The sequence below is a fragment of the Dipodomys merriami genome, unplaced genomic scaffold, assembly GCF_024711535.1.
Source record: "Dipodomys merriami isolate MVZ:Mamm:240054 unplaced genomic scaffold, mDipMer1.0.p SCAF_6, whole genome shotgun sequence".
Taxonomy (NCBI): Eukaryota; Metazoa; Chordata; class Mammalia; order Rodentia; family Heteromyidae; genus Dipodomys; species Dipodomys merriami.
Window position 1 is genome coordinate 39,285,375 of NW_027206179.1, and position 23,026 is coordinate 39,308,400.

At 36.0% G+C, this 23,026-nt stretch overlaps 1 protein-coding gene across 1 annotated transcript in view; it reads left to right on the forward strand.

The window, feature by feature from the left end:
- Window positions 1-7,366: 7,366 nt before the first annotated feature.
- Window positions 7,367-23,026, forward strand: part of LOC138814056 (Krueppel-like factor 12) — a 713,678-nt gene continuing 698,018 nt past the window's right edge. Inside the window, exon 1 of the mRNA XM_070002854.1 lies at window positions 7,367-7,415. The gene's annotated coding sequence lies outside the window, so the exon portion shown is untranslated. The remainder of the gene's footprint in view (window positions 7,416-23,026) is intronic.

Sequence of the window (23,026 nt, forward strand, 5' to 3'; positions counted from 1 at the left end):
ATTCAAGGTAAGATCATCTATGAGGTTGGGGGGAGCAGGCAAAAGAGGAACTGGTTTTTTTTAGGAGAAAGATTGTGTGAGTGTAGTCATTTCCTATTGCCATAACACAGAGTCACAAACTGAACACTTAAAAACAACAGAGTTGTTGCTGGTCTCAGTACCGGCAGCTAGAAATCCAAAATTGGAATGCTGGTAGGGCATACCTCCATAGAAAACGTTGGAGGAGAATCCTAACGGGTTTCCTCCAGTCTTTGGAGCTCAAGGCCTCCCTTGATTTGTGGCAAAATAACCCTGATCTGCCCTACTCTTCACAGTGTTCTTCCCTGAGGCTCCATGTTTCAGATTTCCTCTCCTGTCTCTTATGAGCACATCCATCTTTGGATACAGGGTCTACCCTAAATCCAGGATCACCTCATCTCATCCATCTTCTGGATGGATACCATTCAAGCTTTTTTATATACTTCAATGACACACCCACAATAATATAACTTATTTCTTTTAGTCCCAACCTCTTAAAGTTTTCACCACATGCCAATAGCCCAGCCAAATGGCAATCAATAATAATCAATAATGTGGTATAGACCACATTGTTGTTGGAGAATACCTAAGATCCAAACCATAATTGGAAGTGCAGTCTAAAGTGTCAAAGATGAATCTTTATTAATAAGTCAAAACAAGAATAGTCCACAAAACCGGGTGCTGGTGGCTCACGACTATAATCCTAGCTACTTAGGAGGCTGAGATTTGAGAAACGAGGTTCAAAGCCAGCCCAGGCAGGAAAAATCTGTGAGACTCTTACCTCCAATAAAACACCAGAAAACTGGAAGGGGCACTGTAGCTCAAGTGGTAGAGCACTAGTCTTGAGCTGAAGAGCTGAGGGACAGCACCCAGGCCCAGAGTTCAAGCCCCACAACTGACAAAAGAATAGTCCACAAAGTTATGTTATTTCCCTTAGCAATGTTTTACTGTTTGAGTGCCAATGTGAGGTAGGTGGCTAATTAACTTAGCCCAAATCAGTATTTTTTTTTCCTAGCAGGTAGGAAAAAGAGAGTAACATCGATAAGCCTTGCGTAGAAGTAGCTAAGCAGTGCAGAACTATAGTGTAGTGCATAAAAGATGCAAAGTGTCAATGCGCTAGAGGTCAGTATGTGGTTAAAAAGTCAGAGAAATGAAGGGTGTTTGAGGATGAATACAAAGTATGAGTGGTGTATGGGAATGCTTGAGTTTAATTTTTTTGAGGTCAAGATTTGTGAACTTGAGTTTTCCATCAAAATCACCAGAGATTCTGAACTGATTATCAGAGAAAGGGCCGTGAAATTGGTCTTATGTCAGGACAAGAATCAGTTGCTTAGGATATATTTGATTCTGTGTCCACAAGAATGCATGGAAGTGCAGTGAAAAAAATAAAAATTGACAGACATGAGGGGCCGGGAACGTGGCTTAGAGGTTGAGTGTTTGCCTCGCATGCATGAAGTCCTGGGTTCGATTCCTCAGTACCACATACACAGAAAAAGCCAGAACTGGCACTGTGGCTCAAGTGGTAGAGTGCTAGCTAACCTTGAGCAAAAGAAGCCCTGAGTCCAGCCTTAGGCAAAAAAAATAATAATAAATAAAATAACTATCAAAAAGCTGGCTAGAAGCATGATTGGTAGAGCACCAATCAAGCAAGCAAACTAAGTGGATTCAAGGCCCTGAGAATCCTGCTTCATGACAAAAAAAAATAAATAAATAAGGAAAAAGAAAGACATGAGAGATCAGAGTGTTAAAAGGAACTTCCAAGCAGTAGAGAGAAATGTGAACATCTCATGGTAGTGGTTTGATGGCAAAGCAAGGTGAAAAATCATGATGTCAGAAGTCTTGTAGACTTCTGTAGTAGCCAGGAGATGTCCAAATAAATATTAATATAAAACACCTCTTTATAATTTTCCTTAAACTTCTTTCACCCAAGAGTTCAGCTTCCTGAGAGTATTAGATCTAAAAAAAGCCACATTTCATATCATTGTTAACTATCCTCATATACATATACAATGGTTATTTTCTAGGAGATAATTTAGAAGAAAATAACCTGATTTCCCCCTCAAAATTATGACAGGAATTACTAGCCAATTGTAGAAAAAATGCCTTGATGTTCCCTCCCCCAAATTACTTAAAATCTAGGACCATTTCCAACACCTCCCTCTTTCCTCCAAGAACACAGGACTAGACTCATGCTTGATTGTTTGTCTTTGCCTCCCTCTCCAATATCAAATAATTCCAAGAACCATGAGTTTATGGGAGTACTTACTTTGAACCTCAATTCCTAAGCTGCTCTAGCTACAGTGCCTCCTCTTCCTTAATGTGTCACTAGTTCCTAAGAGGTATCCTATAGTAGCTTCCAAAATAGTCCCCAAAGTCTCTGATATTGATACCCTTACCATGGGGCGGGGTGAGGGGACTGGACTTAGTGAATTATTTCTGAATACCAAAAGGAAGAAATGCTGGAATATTATTTTCAAGATATGGTTATTATCAAGGCACCAGTGTCTTTGCTACTAGAAGGCTGAAATCTAAGTATCACAGTCTGGAGCCAATCTTGGCAGGAAAATCCATGAAACTCTTATCTTCAATAAACCACTAGAAGTGGAGTTCTGACTTCAGTGTTCAAGTGGTAGGGTGCTAGCCTTGAGAAAAACAAAACAAAACAACTCAAATGCCCAAGTCCTGAGTTTAAGGACACACACACACACACACACACACACACACACACACACACACACACACACACACACACACACACAGAATGATAGGATTACAAAAAGACATCAAGTGACCAAGTGACACATTGATTCATACTGATCATCCTATTTTTGCCTGCAAGGTTTGCTTGTTAATTTAAATACAGTATACAGGGATTTTTTTTTAATTAAACCCACCTGCTGCTAGTCTGAACTAGCAGGGTTTGACTTGAATAGGTTAAAATCACCGTGTGTGTGTGTGTGTGTGTGTGTGTGTGTGTGTGTGTGTGTGTGTCCCTTTTGTCTCACTACAGTACAACTTACTTTAATATTAGTTTTATTTCTCCTAACAAGATCTCCTCACAAGTCTCCCATAGGCTACGCAAGGTTTATATCTATATTTTTCTTTAAATTTTTGTTTTCCTTAGAATGGATGCTCATAGATAAGAACGTAATAACTATTCTTGTCCTTGGTTTACTACTGAACTATTTGAGTATTTCTGATAACACATGCTAATATGTTATTTGTCTTAAATATCTTTTGACAATACAGTTCAATAAACTATTCAGATGAAATATCCCAAACAACATTTTTTTTCCTTCCAATAATGTATTGTCTTATATATCACCACAACCATGTGTGAATGAATAAAGCAGAACCCAAAGCATATGTAATAAGCATGCATCTCAATTTATTGTTTATGGCTGGAATAAGTATTTAGTTCAGTCTTTAGATTCCTTCATGCATTCAGAAATCCACTGACTTTTTTTTAAGGGCTGAAAGTATGGACTGGGTTGTCTTAAAGTCCAACTATCTTATCTTAAAGGGAGCACATGTGGTCATAAATTGATCAGGATCATTAATTGGATAAATTTGTATTTAGTTTTGTATCATCCTGGATGTTTCCCAAATATCTTTTCATCTCCTTTTATTTTTGACCTTCTCAACAAATTGTGAGTTAAGTATATTACAGCTTTTTTTTCCATTTCTATTTTTCAAATGAAGAAACAGCAACTTAGTGAAGCTAAATGATGTGTCCAAATCCCACATCTCCTAAGTTATGGCACCAAAATTTGAGCAAGGATTTTTGAGGCCAAGATGTGACTGATTGATATTCAATCAGCAGCAGGAAGGGGCAGCCTTTCACACAGGAGCAAATACAGGTCTAATCGTTTTTGTTAAATATTCTCCAACCTTCTAAGAGTCAGTTTTGGTGCTTTGTTTTATGTGATGTTGTTGTTTTTTAAGCCTCCTCCATGTGGAACAATCTGTCTTTTATCATACTCATTTGTGTTTCACATGACTGAGTTTGCTGAGTGGGAAATCATCAGAGTATTATTCTAAATGGAAAAAAATCAGATAAAACCCCGTGTTCCTGGCTGCAGGCTGTGTGATTATGAACACAATACTGTACTTACAGTAGGTTGCCAGAATGAATAGACAACTGCTGCTGCCTTTGAAAGGATGAGCATTCGTTCTGACCTAATAACTATCTAACGCTGGGTACAATTATCTTCCTCCAAGTGGCGCATTATTATTTGACACATTAATTGTTGTGTCATTTCTATCTGAAAGGCTTCTTGGGTATGGAATACAAACCAGAGGCCTCATGAATTTTCTGTGTCAGGATGCTGCAGCTCTGGTTTACCTTTCTAAAGTAAAATCCAACCAATCACCTCACCTATTTACAATGACCATTGGCAGACCTGTGCTACTGGTGACCTCCAGTGCTTTCTTCCTGCGCCTTGGTGTAGCTGATAAACGTTCCCAGCTGTGCACTTACTCCCCAGAGCTGTGAAACATTTCTTCTTCGTAGGCAGACCTCAGAAACAGAGCTTTGCAGCATGGAACATTTGTCATGACACGGAGTGACAGAGTAGTCTCCTTTCTCTACACAGATTCCACTTTGTTTCCACTTCATTCTTTTCTAGGAAGCGTGTGGGAGGGGAGGGTTTCTGTATAGGAGACAGTTTCTGAGAAACAAAGACTCCTTGGGCTCAGCAAGATCCCAGGGTTCAAGTCTAGATGATGCCTTTCCATTGTTGCGGCTGCATTTCGGCAGCCTGTACAGGCTGATGGGTTGGCGGCCCTGGGTTTGCCTCTGGGCCTGTCATCTGTTGTGTTGTTAGACCACTGATGGGCTGTCTCTACTTGCCGGTTAAGCCTTCACTTCCCTTTTGTCCAACTTTGCCTGCCACTGGCCGATGGAAACCCAACAGTCACACAGCCCTTCATCCGGTTCCAGATCACAGTAGTAGAATAGATCTTACAGTAGAAAACAGAATCTCTTCATTGTCTTCCAGATACCTGGACTATGCATGTGCCCCAGCAAAGTGCTGTTTAAAAGGAAAAAAATAATAATAATCCACATTAGAATGCATTGGTGGATACTTCATGCTTTGTTGCTAGTTAACGCTGTGCCACCCTGAAGACTCCTCTCCCCTTTGAGTTTTAATTGGGTTCTTTTCTGTCGTTTTCATTTCAAAATGCTCCTGACTCTGACATATACTGCTGCTGATTACCAAGTGAGTCGTTCCGTGAGCTAGAGGTATGATAAATTAAATATGATATGTACCACGGAATCTATCTTTGGCTGCTTCCTGGCACATGATAATTTGGGAAAGGACTATTAAAATAAAATATTAAAGAATAAGCAGAAAGAGCCCACTGTTGCCATGTCCGATGGCAAGAGAAAATTACAGGTTTCATTGTCTATGCGACACCATCTGCCTGTTTGCTGGGGCTGAGCCTTCGGCTCTCCCAGGGGAAATAGCTGTGGATAAGTTATTCAATTAGAACAGCATTATTGGCCAGCTACCTTGGAGAATTGGGTTGATGATGTTGTGATTATCCTGCTCTACATTCCTTCATGTCTTGGGCAGGCTACAGCACGTGGCAACTTCCTTAAATGTTTACTGAGCCCTACAGTAGAGGTAAAACAATTGAAATGAAGAATATCAAGGATTCCTGAAAGAAAATCAATTTTGAATGAACTTTGCTTGCTTAGCCACAGCTCTAATATTCTGAGTCATACTGTATTTTTGTCGACTTTCATTGAATTAAGTGACGGAAATGGCAGGAGGGAGGGGTGGGAGTTTCACAATATGCGTTTAACCTGTGGCACTACACAAAATCATTCTTCATGTACGATTACAAGGTTAAAAAAAAGGCTCAGGCCTACTCACGTATGATATTATCTTAGGGATGGGGAAATCACATAAGGGCATAATGCTTTTTTAATTGAGACTTCGGCTGCTCTTCAAACACTACTATTATCACAAAAGGTAATCATTATTTTATGTTACTCTTCAGAAAGGGAAAAATCCCTTTACAGGTCTCAGCATTCAACCAACCATTTCCTAACATTCATTGTTATCTTTAGGTTGATATACTCTTCTTGAAGACAATTGATCATACAGAGAAATATTAAAAAATTAAAATTTCAAACCTCTCATATATAGGTTTATGTATGTGCACAAACATATGTTCATATGACAAGGATTTTGGGAGGGTATTTGCTTACAATTTAAGGTAACTTCTGGTGATGTGCTATGGTCATTAATTGAGCAAAGAACTCATACCCTTATTACTGATTTGGATGCTGATTACTCTGAAAAGTAGCTATGGGTAATTTTAATTGTTGATTTCATGAACAATTACAAACTCATATTCTTTCTTGTTTTTGTACCTGTGTACATGATGATGGTATTTCATGTAATTCATTTTAGGAACATCTTAAGAATTAAGGTATTAATTATTTATTACAAAAAAGTAACCCCCCAAGATATCTTTAATTTTTCAGTCAACCCATGCTATTTTTTAGATTCAAAATGTTAGTTGCAGGCAGTCTGATCTTCCTTTTTCTCCTGTTATTTTTCACTGCTATTTTTTTCTGTTATTTTTCACTGTTTATAAAGTCATTCTTCAGTTGAGATATTAAATTCTTCATATGTTTTCTTGTTTTAAAAGTTGGGATTTATTTTCTTTTACCTATTTAACTCATCACACATGTACATTGTTCTTTGGTATCTCTGGGAGATTTTTTTCCTCAGACCCATATGGATATCCAAATTCTTAGACCTTCAAGACCCTTGTATAAAATGGCATCGTGTTAGCAAATAATCGATGCACAGTCTCCTTTATATTTTAAATTATATGTAGATTACTTGCAATACCTTATACAATGTAAATATCATGTTCATTGCAGGATCAGTCACAAGAGAAATGACTATGCATATTCAGTACAAATACAATCAACCTTCCCCCAATATCTTGAATCCACGATTGTGTGAAATCATAACTGGGGAACCAAAAGACACACAGCCATCGTATCTATGTACATGCACATGTATACATTTTCAACAGAGTGCCCAAAGGCATATGGATCTTGTAAGGTCAGGCTATATTGTGAAAGATGTTAACATCCCAGTAACTAAACACCCCTGTTGACTTGCTTCAGGAAATTTGACAAGAATCCCAGAACCTCTCAGTCAGTTGTCCTCTGCATGGTAAGATCAGTTTACCAGCATGCTTCAATGTCAAGTCACTTCCACCTCTTACGATACTCCCATCTTAACAGGCTCACCGTGGAAGGAGATGAGATCATGCCAGTCTCTACATGCTTTGGGCCTGGAAATCACAATTCTCCTACCCACTGAAGAGAGAAGGAAAGAAAAAAACTACAAATGTTGGTTTGATAGGTATAGTATGAGTGTTTTGTCTAGCAGTCTTCCAGATATTGAAGGTTTGTGCCTCAATGACTCATACTCAAAAGATGATAATTTCAAATAGCCTGACTTTTCTTTCCAGGAAGATAGAACTGGTGTGGTTATGAAACAGTCTGCAAATGAAAACTCAAGAGATTTAGACCTTAAACATAACACTACTACAATCCAAGATTCTTCTTCAACTTTACTTGTTGCAAGTGAAAGTGTACACTCTTCATTGTCCTGTCTCATTATCTGTATCTTTTTGTGGATCACTAATTGATAGTAAAACACTTTTTATCTCAGAATGAACCTAAAAGTCATAAAGAAGATGCAGTGACTATGCATGAAGATTTATAGAAGATTACTCTTTTACATGGTGGACCCTTTGGGGAGACTGATCTGTTGAAAAGGAAAAATATAAAACCATATTTACTTACCCAGTAAATGGAAAGAGGAGTGAAGAAAATCTAAAACCATGTTTCTTCAGCCAGTGACTGGAAAGAGGGGTGACAGAGAAGTGGAATGTGAGTAGATGGTAAAAGTTCAATGTTGGTGTTTTAACCACCATCTACCCTTTGGATCCTGCAAAGATTCACTTGATTTTCCCTTAGCCACAGAGAGTAAAATGTACCACTTACTGTGAAAGTTTTCCCTCAAGTTATGTATTGTAAATTTGACCTAAAGAATTCTCCATACATTACTTTATTGCAATCAAACCTGACTATAAACACATTTGTCTTTAGTCTTGTCATAACAGCCAAGTTTTAGCTAACCAGAGAGACATGTTATTCAAATTAGGTACAAATAAGTCAAATTTCAAAATCTAGCAGTCCCGCCATGCTTGTACCTCACGTCCATTTTCCATATACAATTTCTGTGTGTCTATTTACAAATGTTAGCTAGCTATGTGATGGTTCCACAGTTATTCTAAATCTATTCTGATTCTGAGATCCATTCAATTAATGAATCTTTTCTAAATCAATTAAGCTCTGTTGAATTTAATGTGTCTGAGGGTTTTTTTTTCATTTAGCACTCCTTTCTAAGTATTACATTCAAAGTCTTCTTCAGTAATGGTATAAGCATAAAGCCAAAATCTATGGGTTATAGACATATTCTCAGTGTCAAATCCATAGGTTGCTCCTCTAGCTCTGAAAATCCAATCAATGCCCAGGTCCAGAGTTCAAGCCCCATGACCACAAAAAAAAATAATAATCCTATCAATGGAAATAACAAAGCTATATGACATTCACACATCCAACATCTGAAAAGAGAAAAAGTAGTTCCTAGGATCCTGAGAAATCTTTCAGGCATTTGTGAACCTGCGGCTTAGTTAGGCACGGACTGCTGTCTTGGAGACTCTGACTTGGTTTTGGCTTGGTGTGAGTTCTGGAATCACACACAGGGAGATTGTTTTCCTTTTCATTCATTGTACTTTATTGGACTCATTAAAAATGAATGGCTCCTAGGAAATATGCAGCTCTCTTGCTCTACTTCATGTGGAGGGCTCAAGTGTTCTTTCATGACCCTAATATTCAAACACTTTTATTTACAGTTTCTTTAACAAGTCAGCTCTCAAAACTTTGAGGGGATTATTGCCTCCTTGATTTTTTTAATCAAGTTTGTATACCAGTAATTATCGCTACTGTTCTTTACAGTACTTAAACTCTTACTCGATCCATTCTTCAAGCTTGATGTTCAATCAGCTCTCACATCAATTCCTTTCGCATCAACTCCAGCATCCCTATCTCCTTATGCTGGGACGCATTTGAACATAAAGACATACAGTTGATCTGAGAACTATGTTAAGCAAAGAGTTCTTAGTCCCTTCGTTTTATCTTTGCCCTGAACCATTATATTCTAGTAAAGACTTTGAACAAGTAAAACTCCAATGGGGTATGATGAAGACTTGTAAGGCCAGTGCTCAGTAGTCAGGAGGCTGAAACAGAATGATCAAAAGTTCCAGTCCCAGAAGGGACCATATAGTGAGATGCTGCTCTAACAAGACAAACCCCAAAGAAGCATATCTTTTTGGTATTGTTTGTTTGTAGTTGCCTCAATTTTCAAGCTTTTTTTTTTTTTTTTTTTTTTTACCATTTTGTTTCTTACTATTAAGAAGTAACTATTGGGGCTGGGAAGGTGGCTCAGTGGTAGAGTGCTTGCCTCCCATGCATGAGGCCCTGAGTTCGATTCCTCTAGCACCACATAAGCAGAAAAAGCCGGAAGTGGTACTGTGGCTCAAGTGGTAGGGCTCTAGCCTTGAGCTGAAGAGCTGAGGGACAGTGCCCAGACCCAGAGTTCAAGCCCCAGGACCGACAAAAAGAAAAAAAAAGAAAAAAAGAAAAGAAAAGAAGTAACTATTGTCTCACCTAACTCAAGGCAGGCCCCAAATAGCTTTCATTCCTGTTCTTTTCAGAGCTGTATCTTAAACCTCATTATCAAGTACAGCTCATTGCAACCAGTGCACATTTCTAAGTTTCTCTTTTTTAAATTCTTATTTTATACACATATATATATATATATATATATATATATATATATATATATATATATCAAGTACATGTTCTGTCTCCAATGTTATCAAGAGTGACATCTTACTAAAGGTAATCTCACTGAAAAACTTGGCTTCTTTGTTTTCTAAACAGAGAGGTGTTTAACATAAGAAAGAGCATGGAAAACCATTCATTGGCTCCTACTTGATTTACAGAAACTTGCTGGTCAGAAATATGTATGAGGCCTTGCAGAACGATGAATTCTTTCTTGTCCACACTCAGTAAGAATGCTCAAGTATTGCTGATATTAGCCATCTCTATACTAATACAACTCAGTGGTTTCCCCCCCATTGCACCAATCTTTTCAAAGAAGTTGCTTAATCATTTATCTTTCTCCTATTGATCCTTTTTCAGTTGAAATGTGCAGACATACTCAGAATTGCAAAGAGTAAGTCAACAAATATTTGCAGATACATCCTTTCTGAAACAGAAATAAAACCGACAAGCTAATCTAACTGCATCTACTTCCCTTCCTAACTCCCCTGAGCATCAATCAAAATTTTATTTTTAATCATTCCCCTGTATTTTAAACTTTTACTACCAACACAAATATTTTAGCATTTTTAAAGATTTATGTTAAACATTTTCAAACAAATGTCAATACAAAAAAGAAACATCAGGGCTGGGAAGGTGGCTCAGTGGTAGAGCTCTTGCCTTACATGCATGAGGTCCTGGGTTCGATTCCTCAGCACCACATAAGCAAAAAGAAAAAAGCCGGAAGTGGTGCTGTGGCTCAAGTGGTAGAGCGCTAGCCTTGAGCTGAAGAGCTGAGGGACAACGCCCAGGCCCAGAGTTCAGGCCCCACAACCAGACCCCCCAAAAAAAAAAAAAAAAGAAACATCAATGAACCTTTGTCCTTATTCACCAGCTTCAAAAATATCAGTGTTTGTTTATTTAGTTTTCATTAATCCTTCACATACTTTTTGGAGGGTGAATTCTGTTTTGTATAATTATCAAGCATTATTCAATTACTATTATAATTATACCTTTGTCTGCAATATTGTGTTTTTGTTCAGTGTTTGTAAGTTTTGTTTTTGTGGTTATGAGTTCAGCTATGTAACTCACTTTACTATTGTATAGACTCCATTGTATACATATAACTGTTTCCTATTTGTTAGTAATTAAGGGCTTTCAATTTCATGCACTGCAAACAGTACTAAAATGAACACTTTGAACATTTTCTTGTGTTCCTATATGAGAATTTCTTTATCCCATCAGCCAATATGTGAAGTCACTGTTATAAATTATTGATATCTTCAACTTTTCAAAATACTGAGGGTTTGTTTAAAAAATAGTTGGCCCTACTTGTACTGTACCCTCTCTCTCTAAGAGGTCTCATTTCTTCACATCCTTTTAATTTTAATTTTAAACATCTAAATTATTTTATGATTTCATATGTGTGATATTATGTTTTCCAGGACTTTTATTACATGTTCATGATCATTGGTAATCTTTTATATATTTACTAGGTGATAGGGTATCTCTTATAATTTGTTATAAAAATAGCCCATTTAAGCTAGGAATTGGTAGCTCAAGGTTACAACTCTAGCTACTCAGAAGGCAAAGATTAGAGTATCAGAGTTCAAAGCCCAACCCTGGCAGGAAAGTGCATGAGACTCTTATCGCCAATTAATCGCTAAATGAAGATCAAAAAAGAAAGCCAGAAAGTAGATCTGTGGCCCAAATGGTGAATGTTATCCTTGAACACAAACACTTAGGGACAGTGCCCAAGCCCTATGTTCAAGCCCCAAGACCAGCATGGAAGCACATGCACACACACATGCGCACACACGCACATGCACACACATGCACTATGTATATATGTATATGTATATATATCCTATTTATTTAATTTTTTCCATTTATTTAATTTTTAACAGTCTTATTGGTGTATAAAAGCTTGTTAAGGAGCCACTCCTTTGTCAGTTACACAAATTAAAAATCTTTTTTTCAAATCTATTGTTTGTTTTGTTTTGTTATATTTAAGATAGGTCTTGCTATGTAGTGCAGGCCTCAAACTAAAGATCCTTTCCCAGCCTGCTGAATATCTACAACTACAGACCTGTACTACCACATATGTTTTAATACACAGGCATTTTATTTTCATGAGACTAGGTAGGTTTTGTGGTTTGTGGGGGTGTTTTGTGTGTATATTTTTTTCCTTATTTTCCTTTGGTCATAAAGATATTATGAAAATTTTTTCAGCTAACGATTTCAAAAAGGCTCTGTATACAACATTTTTCTGCATAATATTGATTTTTGTGTGCATGTCTAGTAATTAGGGATGGGAATCCCTTTTCTCTTTTAAGTATTCCTGATCCACTTGTAAATTGTCCCTGCTTACCTCACTCTTTTGCAATGTATTATGTCATATGAAAATGTCCTTACTCTGTAGTCAGTGCCTGACTTTCTGTTCTGGGTCCTTGGCCATTTTGTCTTTTCTGTGCTAATGCCACATGTGTGTCTTTACTACTGCTTTAGCATAAATAGAGTGAATCTCCCCAAATGGTTATCTGAAATGTTAATGATTTGCCATGGGCAGTTAGAAATGAATAATTTCTAAACTTTATATGACATTCTAAGTTCTTAGTTACTAGTTTAGTCTATGTCACATATCTCTACTAATTTTCATTGTCAATTATTTTTTGGTGCTTGTGGGAATTTATTATTAGCCATCTGAGTTCCGGGAAAGCACTCCACTTCTAAGCTGAGCCCTCTGGCCTTAGCCAAATTAATTCTTATATGAATACCAAACTATTTTGTTTATTAAAGTCCTAGAGATGCTATAATATCAGATGGGATCTGCAGCTCTTCTCTCCACTTAGGAAGTAATTTTGTCTTTATCTATTTTTCTTCTACTGTAAGAAATTTAAAATTGTAACCAAGTCAAAAGAGTTCCAGGAAATTTGGTTGTCCAAAAATATATACATTAAGTTAAAGTAGCATATTTCAGCTCTCCGGGCTTTTTAGGTCCTGGTACAGTATATGCATACTTTCTAAATTGTCATATTTCATTATAAAATATTATCTTTTTCATCATATAGGGCTCATGGATTTTTAGATGTAGATAACACCAGTATTTTATGTAATTTTAAATTTTATTGATTATTTTTATATTTTTACCACACTTTCTAGTTTCTAATTTATAAGACATAAGTAAATAAATCACTCATTCCTAACTCTATATAGAATACTCTTAACAATCATAAGTGAGTTTTCCAGTTTTCTGAATTTAATGTATATACTACTCTTTTATTTAAAAAATGTTGATGGTAATGGGGCTTGAACTCAGAGCTTTATGCTTACTTGGCTACACTCTACCAGTTTAGACATGCCTTCAACCTGGTATTTTCATGGTTATTTTTGGAAATGGAGTCTCACAGACTTTTTTCACTGAGTTGACCTGGAACTAATATTCTCCATATTTTAGACTTCCAAGTAGCTAGGATTATAGACATGAGCCACCAGCTCCTGGTTGCTGTCTTAATAACAATTGTTACATTTTCCTTTCTGTTAGTATTCAGTTAATTTCTATCACTTGGTCCAGTGTATTCTTCAAACTGTTAATAACTATGTAAAAATCATAATTTCATTAATGAGCCTCACTGACTTGTTAAAAAAATATAAGTAGCTACAATGTCAATTTAAAAATCATGATCTTTTCACACTATATCTAGTTTTAAAATAAAAATGAATCAAAAAGAGATGTTGACTTTTATTGAAAATCTCACATCTCTTAGTAGATATTCATATGTGTTGTGGCTTGCTGTTTGAATTTTACTCATGAGCAGTCATGTATCAGGGACAGCCAGTAGGAGCTGCCTGCCCTGAGAACAGGCAACTGTTTAGGATTTAGAACAACAAACATGTTTTGTCTAGGGGTAACATTTTACCACTGACATTATTTAGAATTGCTAACTACTTGGTTATAATAAAAAGCAGACAGACTTTAAAAAATATTTATTATTGATTTACATTCTCTCTAACAATGTACACTTGTGTATTTGTAGCCTCCATTGATGGCTTTAACAATGATACTTTGTGTGAGCCACCGTCTGTCATACCTACAACATAATAGATTTGCCCAAAGAGCCATCTTCACATACTTGTTTCAGAAACTTTAGAATTTAGCCTGGTGCCAGTGGCTCACACCTGTAATCCTAGCTACTCAGAGGCTGAGATCTGCGTATCGCAGTTCAAAGCCAGCCCCGGCAAGAAAGTCTGTGAGACTCTTATCTCCAACTAACTACCAGGAAACTAGAAGTGGTGCTGTGGCTCAAGTGGTAGAGCACTCATCTTGAGCTGAAGAGCTGAAGGTCAGCGCTCAGACCCAGAGTTCAAGTACCACAACCGACAAAAAAAAAAAGAAAGAAAGAAACTGTAGAATTTAACTTGAAGGTCTTTTATTGTGGGTTATTGCTTTTATATATTAAGAACTGGTATATAATTAATATCACTCTTAGAGATAGCCATATAAAATAATTACCTAAATATCTTTTGTTGTTTTTCTAGTATTTATTCAATTTAAAAGTATAAACCTAGTCTAAATTGTATTAATTTTGAAAGTGAACATAGAATAGGAATTATTTTTCCCTTGAAAACTTGAAAGAACTTATCTATAGTCGACTGAGCATTTTTAATTTTCTAACAAAGAATATAAACATTTAACTGATTTTTTAAAATACTGACTTTTTGAAACATTTCATTTATTGTTTATTTCTTTTTTATTTTGTACTGGGTATGTCTGGCTGAGTTCTCATACTGTAAGATTATATTTTTGGAATAATTTTTATGTAGTTATTAAACTATTGGAATTTATTGTTTATACTTTCTTGTATTATCTTAATTGATTCCTACTTTGTTTTTAAAAAAACTTTCCTTCCTTAAGTATTATTTTCCCTTCTCAATATATTTTTAATCTGGTTAAGAAGCATTAGGACATTAATTGTACAGTTACTGAGTAGTGTTATTATTTTCTTTGCATTCTATACCACTTAGAATTATTTTACATAATCCTTCTGTACTACAATAGTTATTTAGAGCTCTCAGTCTTGGTATTTTCCCTGTTATTTCTAAAATTTTATTATTCTAGTTGTATTGTGGATGTTGAATGGAATCTGTTCAATTTAGTTTGGGGGTAAGGTTCTTCACATGACTAAGTTATGTTCTTCCTCCCCCGCCCTGTTTTAATCTTAAAAATCATATCACTTTTTATATTTGTACCAAATATGAAAAGACTTTGTTATAAAGCCAAGTTCTAGTATTTAAGCACTAGCTTATACCCTGAACAAGTCATTTAAATTCTGACCTCTTACTGTCCTGGTCAGTAAAATTAGGACAATAATAAAATCTACATCAAAGAGTCTAGTGAGAATCCAATGATTCAAGTACCATTTCTGCAAATAATATCACTAAACAAATGTTGCTTCTCCCTGTTTTCATTACTTTTTGGAAAGGATTCTTCCTTTACATGTTTGTGAGCCTCTGGTGAGTGTTTGTTCCTTCTGTCTTGAAAATACTTTTCGTCTTGCTCTGTAGCTCTCACCTCTATTGTCTCTTCCTGATTAGTAGTGGAGGGGATTTTATAGCTTCACAGCTTTTGACAGGAAGAATAACTTAACATTATATTTTATTGTCAAAGTGACGTACAGAGGGGTTACAGTTACATAAGTAAGGTAATAAGTTCATTTCTTGTCAAACTTGTTACCTGCTCCTTAACTGTGGTTCATATAGTAGTTATAAACGGAAATTAAATCCCTCAGTTCTTTAAAGTGGATTCTCCCATACTTGCCAAGCAAACGTATGGGAACAGCAGTCAAAGATTTTTTTCTGGTCATTTCACAACTCATGATCCCAACAGGTGATCCCAACAGAATATATTTCCAAAATATTATATTTGTAGATAAAAATAATCATCATGTTTGCTGTCACAATTTTTCAGTTTCAAAAAGCACACGAAAACATTGAATTATTGCTAAACCTGATTAACTTCTGTTTTGACTTGCTGGGCATTAAATAAGTAAATAACAACAAAGCCATTATGCAGTATATGAACTGACTACTTGAAAAGGGCTGTACATATTACAGCCCACATATTAATGTGTATTAATTACTTAGTAATACTTCCAATTTATTTGTTGTTGCTTTTACTGGCACTTGGGGTTTCACTTTTCTGCTAGACTGTTTTGGTCACAGCTGGCACTCTACCATTTGAGCCATGTCTCTAAATCAATACTTCTTGATTTATTGATTTTAATTTGTAAAAGAAACAAATCTAATCTATGGTTTTTAGAAGAATACAAAAATAATCATATTCTTTATATTTTTGCTTAGACATAAGTAGAAAATCAATATTACATTACTGTTTTTTGCCATCATACTTGCAGTACAATTGCCTTTGAAAGCCCAAATCATTTTCTATATTAAGAATGTATCCATATATCCATTAACAAGCTCTGTAGATTGCTCATTGCTATTTATGGTTTGCAGAGAAAATCCTGTTAATAACATCACAATGTAAACTTGTCAGTGAGCATAAAATATCAATATTTGATGGTAGAACTTTATCAAAGAGTATAAGCTAAATCTGAAAGGAAGTTATGTAGAAGCAGTTAAAGTAATCTTAGTGAGATTACAAAAATATGAATAAAATTGATGAGATAGTAAAAAGAAAACAGATGATTAGAGATACTGTAACTTGAACTCAGTTAACTATCTGGTAAACTGTCAGAAAATAGTTATTCTGATGTAGTGTGGATTGCCAGTTATCATATGACACATAATAATCATCATTTCATTAATTCTGTGGAAAAGAAATTAAAGTTAAGGTGTAAAATTGTCAAATTGTCAGATGTGAAAGCCATAGAAAGAATGTTGTGATTATTTTCACAGAGATAGACAGTTTTATGGAGATAGTTTTTATGAGAGAGGTTTAAACTGAGATTGTTTTCCTAATTTCTTTCTCAGTTTATTGTTAGTAATAGAAAAACTTCTGGTTACTGTATATATATATATATATATATATATATATATATATATATATATATACATACACATATATGTGTGTGTATGTATGTACATATATATGTATATATCTATAGATAGATAGAGCTATATCTATATATCTATATCTATCTATCTGTCTATCTATCTATCTATCTATATCTATATATATATATATATATATATATACATGGAGAGTGAAAGTGAGATTTTGTTTCTGTTATTTTGCCAAAAGTGTTTATCAGATTTAAGAATTTTTGATGGACACTTCAGAATCCTTTAGGTGCAGCATTGTATCACCTGTTAATAAGAATAACTTTACTTTTTCCATTTCTATTTTTATACATTTTGTTTCTTTCTCTTGCCTCATGTTTCTAGTTAAGAATTCAAGCATTGTTTTGAATAAGACTTGAGAGATAGACATATTTATCTCCTTCCTGTTGTTCTCTATTCAACATGTTGGCTATATATTTATTATACATAGTTGGGGGCTTTTCGTTTTGTTTTGTTTTTCTGTTTTTGGTGCCAGTTCTGAGTCTTGAACTTAGGGCCTGGGCACTGTCCCTGAGTGATTTTTGCTCAAGGCTAGCTCTCTACCACTTTGACCCACAACTCCATTTCTGGTCTTTTTGGTATTTTAGTGAAGTTAAAAGTCTTACAGACTTTCCTGCCAGGCTGGCTTCAAACTGTAGTCCTCAGATCTCAGCTTCCTAAATAGCTAAGATTACAGGCATGAGCCACTGGCACTGGACTATACATAGATTTTACTCTGTTGAAGTAGGTTCTTCCTTTTAGTTTCTTCAGGGCTTTTATCATAAAGGGATATTGAATTCTGCAAAAAAAAAAAAAAAAGTTTTCATCTATTTGAGGTTATCATATGTTTTATAGTCCTTGATTTTGTTACATATTGTATTACCTTTGTTAATTTGCATATACTTAACCTCTGGAATTAAATCAAGTTGAATGCAGTATTTTTAATTTAGTTTGTGAATATTTGAAAGTTATTGTAGCCATATTCATTAAGAAAATGCTCTATAATTTCCTCTTTCATTTTGACTTGTGTTTTGTTTTGTTTTTCCATCCCGTTGCTATCTATTTTATGGATGGAATCAGTTGTTAGTTATTCAAAGGTCTGGTAGATTTTCACAGTGAATCCATCCTGAGCTTTTCTTCTCTAGGAGGTTCTTCATTACTGCTGGAGCATCTGTGCACATTGCACATAGATCCATGTAAGTAGTTTTCATCTTTTCCATTCAGAGTTGGGAGGTGAGATGTATCTTAAAATTTATCTATTTTTCTAGGTTTTCAAATGTATTGTAATATTCCTTTCTCATTTCTAACTTTGTGAAATGGGCTTTTTCTCCCTGTTTCTATTGATTATTTGGCCAGTGATTTGTTTTATCAATCTAATTTATGTTTTCAAAGAACCAACTTTGTTTCATTAACCTTTTTGTATCTTTTCATATCTATTTCATTCATTTCTATTCTAATCTTTTAATATTTTTTCCACCTAGTGATTTTAGGATTGGCCTTTTTTTTCTTTTCTAATAGCTTAGGGTATATTCATTAGGTATTTATTTCAAATCTCTGACTTTTTCAATTTATGTATTCACAACTAAAGACTTCCCTTTTAGACTTCTTATGTCCCAAAAGTCCTATTATATTTTATTTTCATTTAATTCATGGATTGTTTGCTGCTCACTTATTCAATAAAGCATTGATTATTCAAAGGTGTTCAGTCTCCACATGTTGTAGGGTATTTTTTATGGTTTCTGTTGTTGATTTATAGTTTTATTCCATACTGATCTGAAAAATACTGTTCTTTCAATTTTCTTATATTTCTTAACATTTTCCTTTATGCTTTAAAATAGAACCTATTTTGGGAAAATTATATAGGCTGCCAATAAGAATGCACATTCTGTGGCCATTGTATCAAATAAGTTGTAGATATTTGTTAAGTCCATTCGACCTATTATGTTAACTCTGAATTTCTTTGCTGATGATTTTTTCAAATTAGATAACCTATTTGCTGTTGAGACTAGGTAGATTTAAGTCATCTAATATTATTTTGTTGGCGAGTCTGTCTGAATTTTTATGTCCAATAGTGTTTGCTTTATGAAAGTAGGTGGGGAAATACTTGAGTTTATAATTGTTATCTTCCCTAGATGAATTAGTCCTTTTATTAAGGTGAAGTGACTATCTTGGTTCTATTCTGGTATAAGATTTTTGGCTTTGTAAAAGCCTCCTGAACCAACTGTGATAGACAATTTGCTCCAGGAAAGTTAGAATGAACTTGTGACTTTAAATGAGCATCATTATTCCACAATACTGTGAATTTCCGGAAATTAAGTAATCACTTAATCACAATCAAAAAAAAAAAAAAAGAACCTTGGGGAAGGGAGGGAGGGAGGGGATGGTAGGGGGAAAACAATGGAGGGGGTAACAATGCTCAAGAGGAAGTGTACTCATTACCTCACTCATGTAACTGTAACCCTCTGTATAGTATCTTTACAATAAAAAAATTAAAAATAAAAAAAACAAAGCCTCCTGAACCAGAAAAGAAACATCTTTTCCCCTCAGATCTGAAAAGTTTCTGCAAACATTTCATTGAATGTATTTTGTGTGTCTTTAGTTTATATCTCTTTCTTCTATGTCTATAATCAGCTTTTTAGTGATTTTCCAGAGATCTTCTATATTCTGCAAACATTGTTTGGGGTGTATGTGGAATACTTTGGAAGGACTAATGTTATTATATCACCCATTCAGGAAATTGAAATAAAGACTTCTTTGGGGGTTTTTCTAAAAAGTTTCTATCTGAATGTCATATCTTCCTTATCTTCAAGTGCTGACATTTCTTTTCATCTTGATTTAGTCTATTGGAAAGACTTTCAACTGAGTTTTTAAATTGACTTGTTGAACATTTTTATTTTCCAGAATTGCAACTTGAATTTTTAAAGATTTCTATATCTTTATTGAATTCCCTTTCTATCCTTACTAATCTACTTTATTTCATTCAGCTATGTATTTTTAGTCATCTATTTATTAGCACTTATTTGCTATTCTTTCAGATGTTTATCCTGGTTCTTTTTAATTTTAGTAACTCTTGTAATAAATCTTTTGAATTCTTTTGGATTTCATTTATTTCACTATTGTCAGTGTCACTTTGGAATTCATGACTTTTGAATGAGCCATGTTTCATATTTCCTCTGTTTCTGCATTTGTGGTATGCATCTCAGGCCAAGTCTTTTAATTACCAATTAAATTACCAATTACCAATTTTAATTACCAAGTGTTTTAATTACCAATATCCTTTCCATTGATGTCTTCATTATGTTCAAACATGTCTGTTTAGTTGCCAGGTTGACATGAACTTTCTTCAGTGCACAGAGGGTACAGCTCAGAAGAGGTAAGATACCTCTTTTACTAACCTTCATCAGAGAAAGTATAATACAATAACAAAAGCAACAATTTAAATCTAAATCAGATATTTAGATGTGCATAATACCATTGGAAACAACAAACACATCCCCCATATGTTCAAAGAAAGGATCGTTAGTGTCTTATGGATCAAACTAGTAATTTTAAAAATATTAAAGGTATAGATATTAAAAAATAAGTTGTAAAGAGAATGAGGAGAGCAGGAAAGAATAAAGCAAAAGCAAAATGGAGGAAGCAAGAGAAAAGTACATGCAATTAAAGTAAAAGAAGTAATAATGTGTCTGATCCAATGGTTCATCCCAGTTATTCTAGCTACTCAGGAGACAGAAATCAACAGTACTGTAGTTTCACGTCATCTGTGACAAAAAGTTACCAAGATACCATCTCAACTGATAAGCTGAGTGTGGTGATGCATGCACTTTATCCCACCTATGTAGAGACAATTTTTTAAAAAGGATCAAAGTACAGTCTAACCCCAGGCAAAAATGTGAGACCATACCTAAAAAAAATAAGTAGAGGAAGAAAGGACTAGCTCTAGTAATAGAGTAGAATTGCCAGGATAGAAGAAGAAGAAAAAGGAGGAAGAAGAGGAGGAGGAGGAGGAGGAGGAGGAGGAGGAGGAGGAGGAGGAGGAGGAGGAGGAGGAGGAGGAGGAGGAGGAGGAGGAGGAGGAGGAGGAGGAGGAGGAGGAGGAGGAGGTGGTGGTGGTAGTGTGCAAGGCACAGTTTAGTTATTGTTGTTGTACACAAAATCTGTAGAGTTAGGAAAAGAGAAAAACACAAACAAAAAGAAAAAGAGAAGGAAGGAAGGAAGGAAGGAAGGAAGGAAGGAAGGAAGGAAGGAAGGAAGGAAGGAAGGAAGGAAGGAAAGAAGGAAGGAAGGAAGGAAGGAAGGAAGGAAGGAAGGAAGGAAGGAAGGAAGGAAGGAAGGAAGGAAGGAAGGAAGGAAGGAAGGAAGGAAATAGAAATGAAACTAAACAAAACGAGTTCTAAGTCAGTACTTTTCATTGCCTAGAACTAGTAGCTGTGGTTGCTCAAGCCAGTAGTGTTTTTCTCCAATATGTAGTTCTTCATTGTACCCTTGGCTTTCCTTCTATTCCCTCCTAGCTCTTCTCTGGGAACAGTAGGCATCCTGTAATTTCCTTCTGGTTACAGCTTAGGTATAATTGGTGGTGGTCATTTAAGGATCTAGTTCTGAGACAAGAGCTGGTAAGGATGGGATACGTCCTATAGCCAGCAGCCCCTAGGGATATGGAACATCCATCCTCAGTTTGTTAGCTCAACAACAGCTCTGGGGTGCAGTAGCTCTGGCCAGAAGCAGCAGTTATGAAGGTGAAGCGCCTGCCAGGTATGTGCAGGAATCAATCGGGGTGCCTTTACCACGGCTTACATCTTCATCTGATAATGTGAATAAATGTGGGGTAATGTATCACTACGCAGATGTTTCTGGACCTTTCCTATGACATTTAGTAACACCACTGGATTACCCTGAACAATAGATTCAGGGCCTGGTACAACCATCCTTGCCCTGATTTTCATGCTTCATCCAGGTTCACCAAGCTGTTGTTCTGATGGTAAAGTAGAGCCTAGGGTGCCACTCATCATTGAGATGATAGGGCACTGTCTCCCAGCATAGAATGGATCTTTGTGTGACCAACCAAGTTTGCATACTCCACTGGATTACCCTATGTAGAAGGCAGGATAACTCCTGCATGTTCCTAGCTTGGTTTATCTGTTCCACACAAGTCTGTAGGACCCAAACTTTGGTTGACAAGCACTTTCATTTAGTAAGTAATATCTGTTGTGCTGGTAGCTCTCTCCCTGCACTGTTTGGAGAACCAGGGCTGCAGCAGCAGGAACAAGTGATTTCAGAGGGCACACCAAAGTTTGCACCCTCTGGTGAATTATGTGAGGCAAGGTGCACAGGGTGTGGAGCACACCAGCCCTAGTGTGATCTATTTATCTTCTCCCTCTCCGTCTTCCTTTCCCTCTCCCTCTTCCTCTCCCTCTCCTGCTCTCTCTGTCTCTCTCTCTGTTTCTGTCTCTCTCTGTCTCTCTGTGTCTGTCTCTCTGTCTCTGTCTCTTTCTGTCTCTGTCTGTCTCTGTCTCTCTCTCTCCGTGTCTGTCCATCTGTCTCTCTCTGTCTCTCTGTATCTGTCTCTTTCTGTCTCTGTCTGTCTGTCTCTTTCTCTCTCGTGTCTGTCTGTCTGTCTCTGTCTGTCTGCCTCTCTCTCTCTCTCTCTCTCTCTCTCTCTCTCTCTCTCTCTCTCTCTCTCTCTCTCTCTCTCTCTCTCTCTCTCTCTCTCTCTCTCTCTCTCTCTCCTTTCATCAGTCATGGGTTTTGAACTCAGGGTGTGGACACTGCCTCTGAGCTCTTCTGTCCAAGGCTAGCACTATACCACTTGAGCCACAGCACCACTTCCAATTTTCTGCTGGTTAATTGAAGATAAGAAGACTTTTCTGCCTGGGCTTATTTCACTCGGAGATCCTTATATTTCAGTGGCTAGGATTACAGGTGTGAGCCACCAGTGCCCAGCTCTTTGTATTTCTTTTGTAGATCTAATGATTACTATTTCTGATTTCCCTCCACTCCCTAACTCTCTTCTGCATTTCA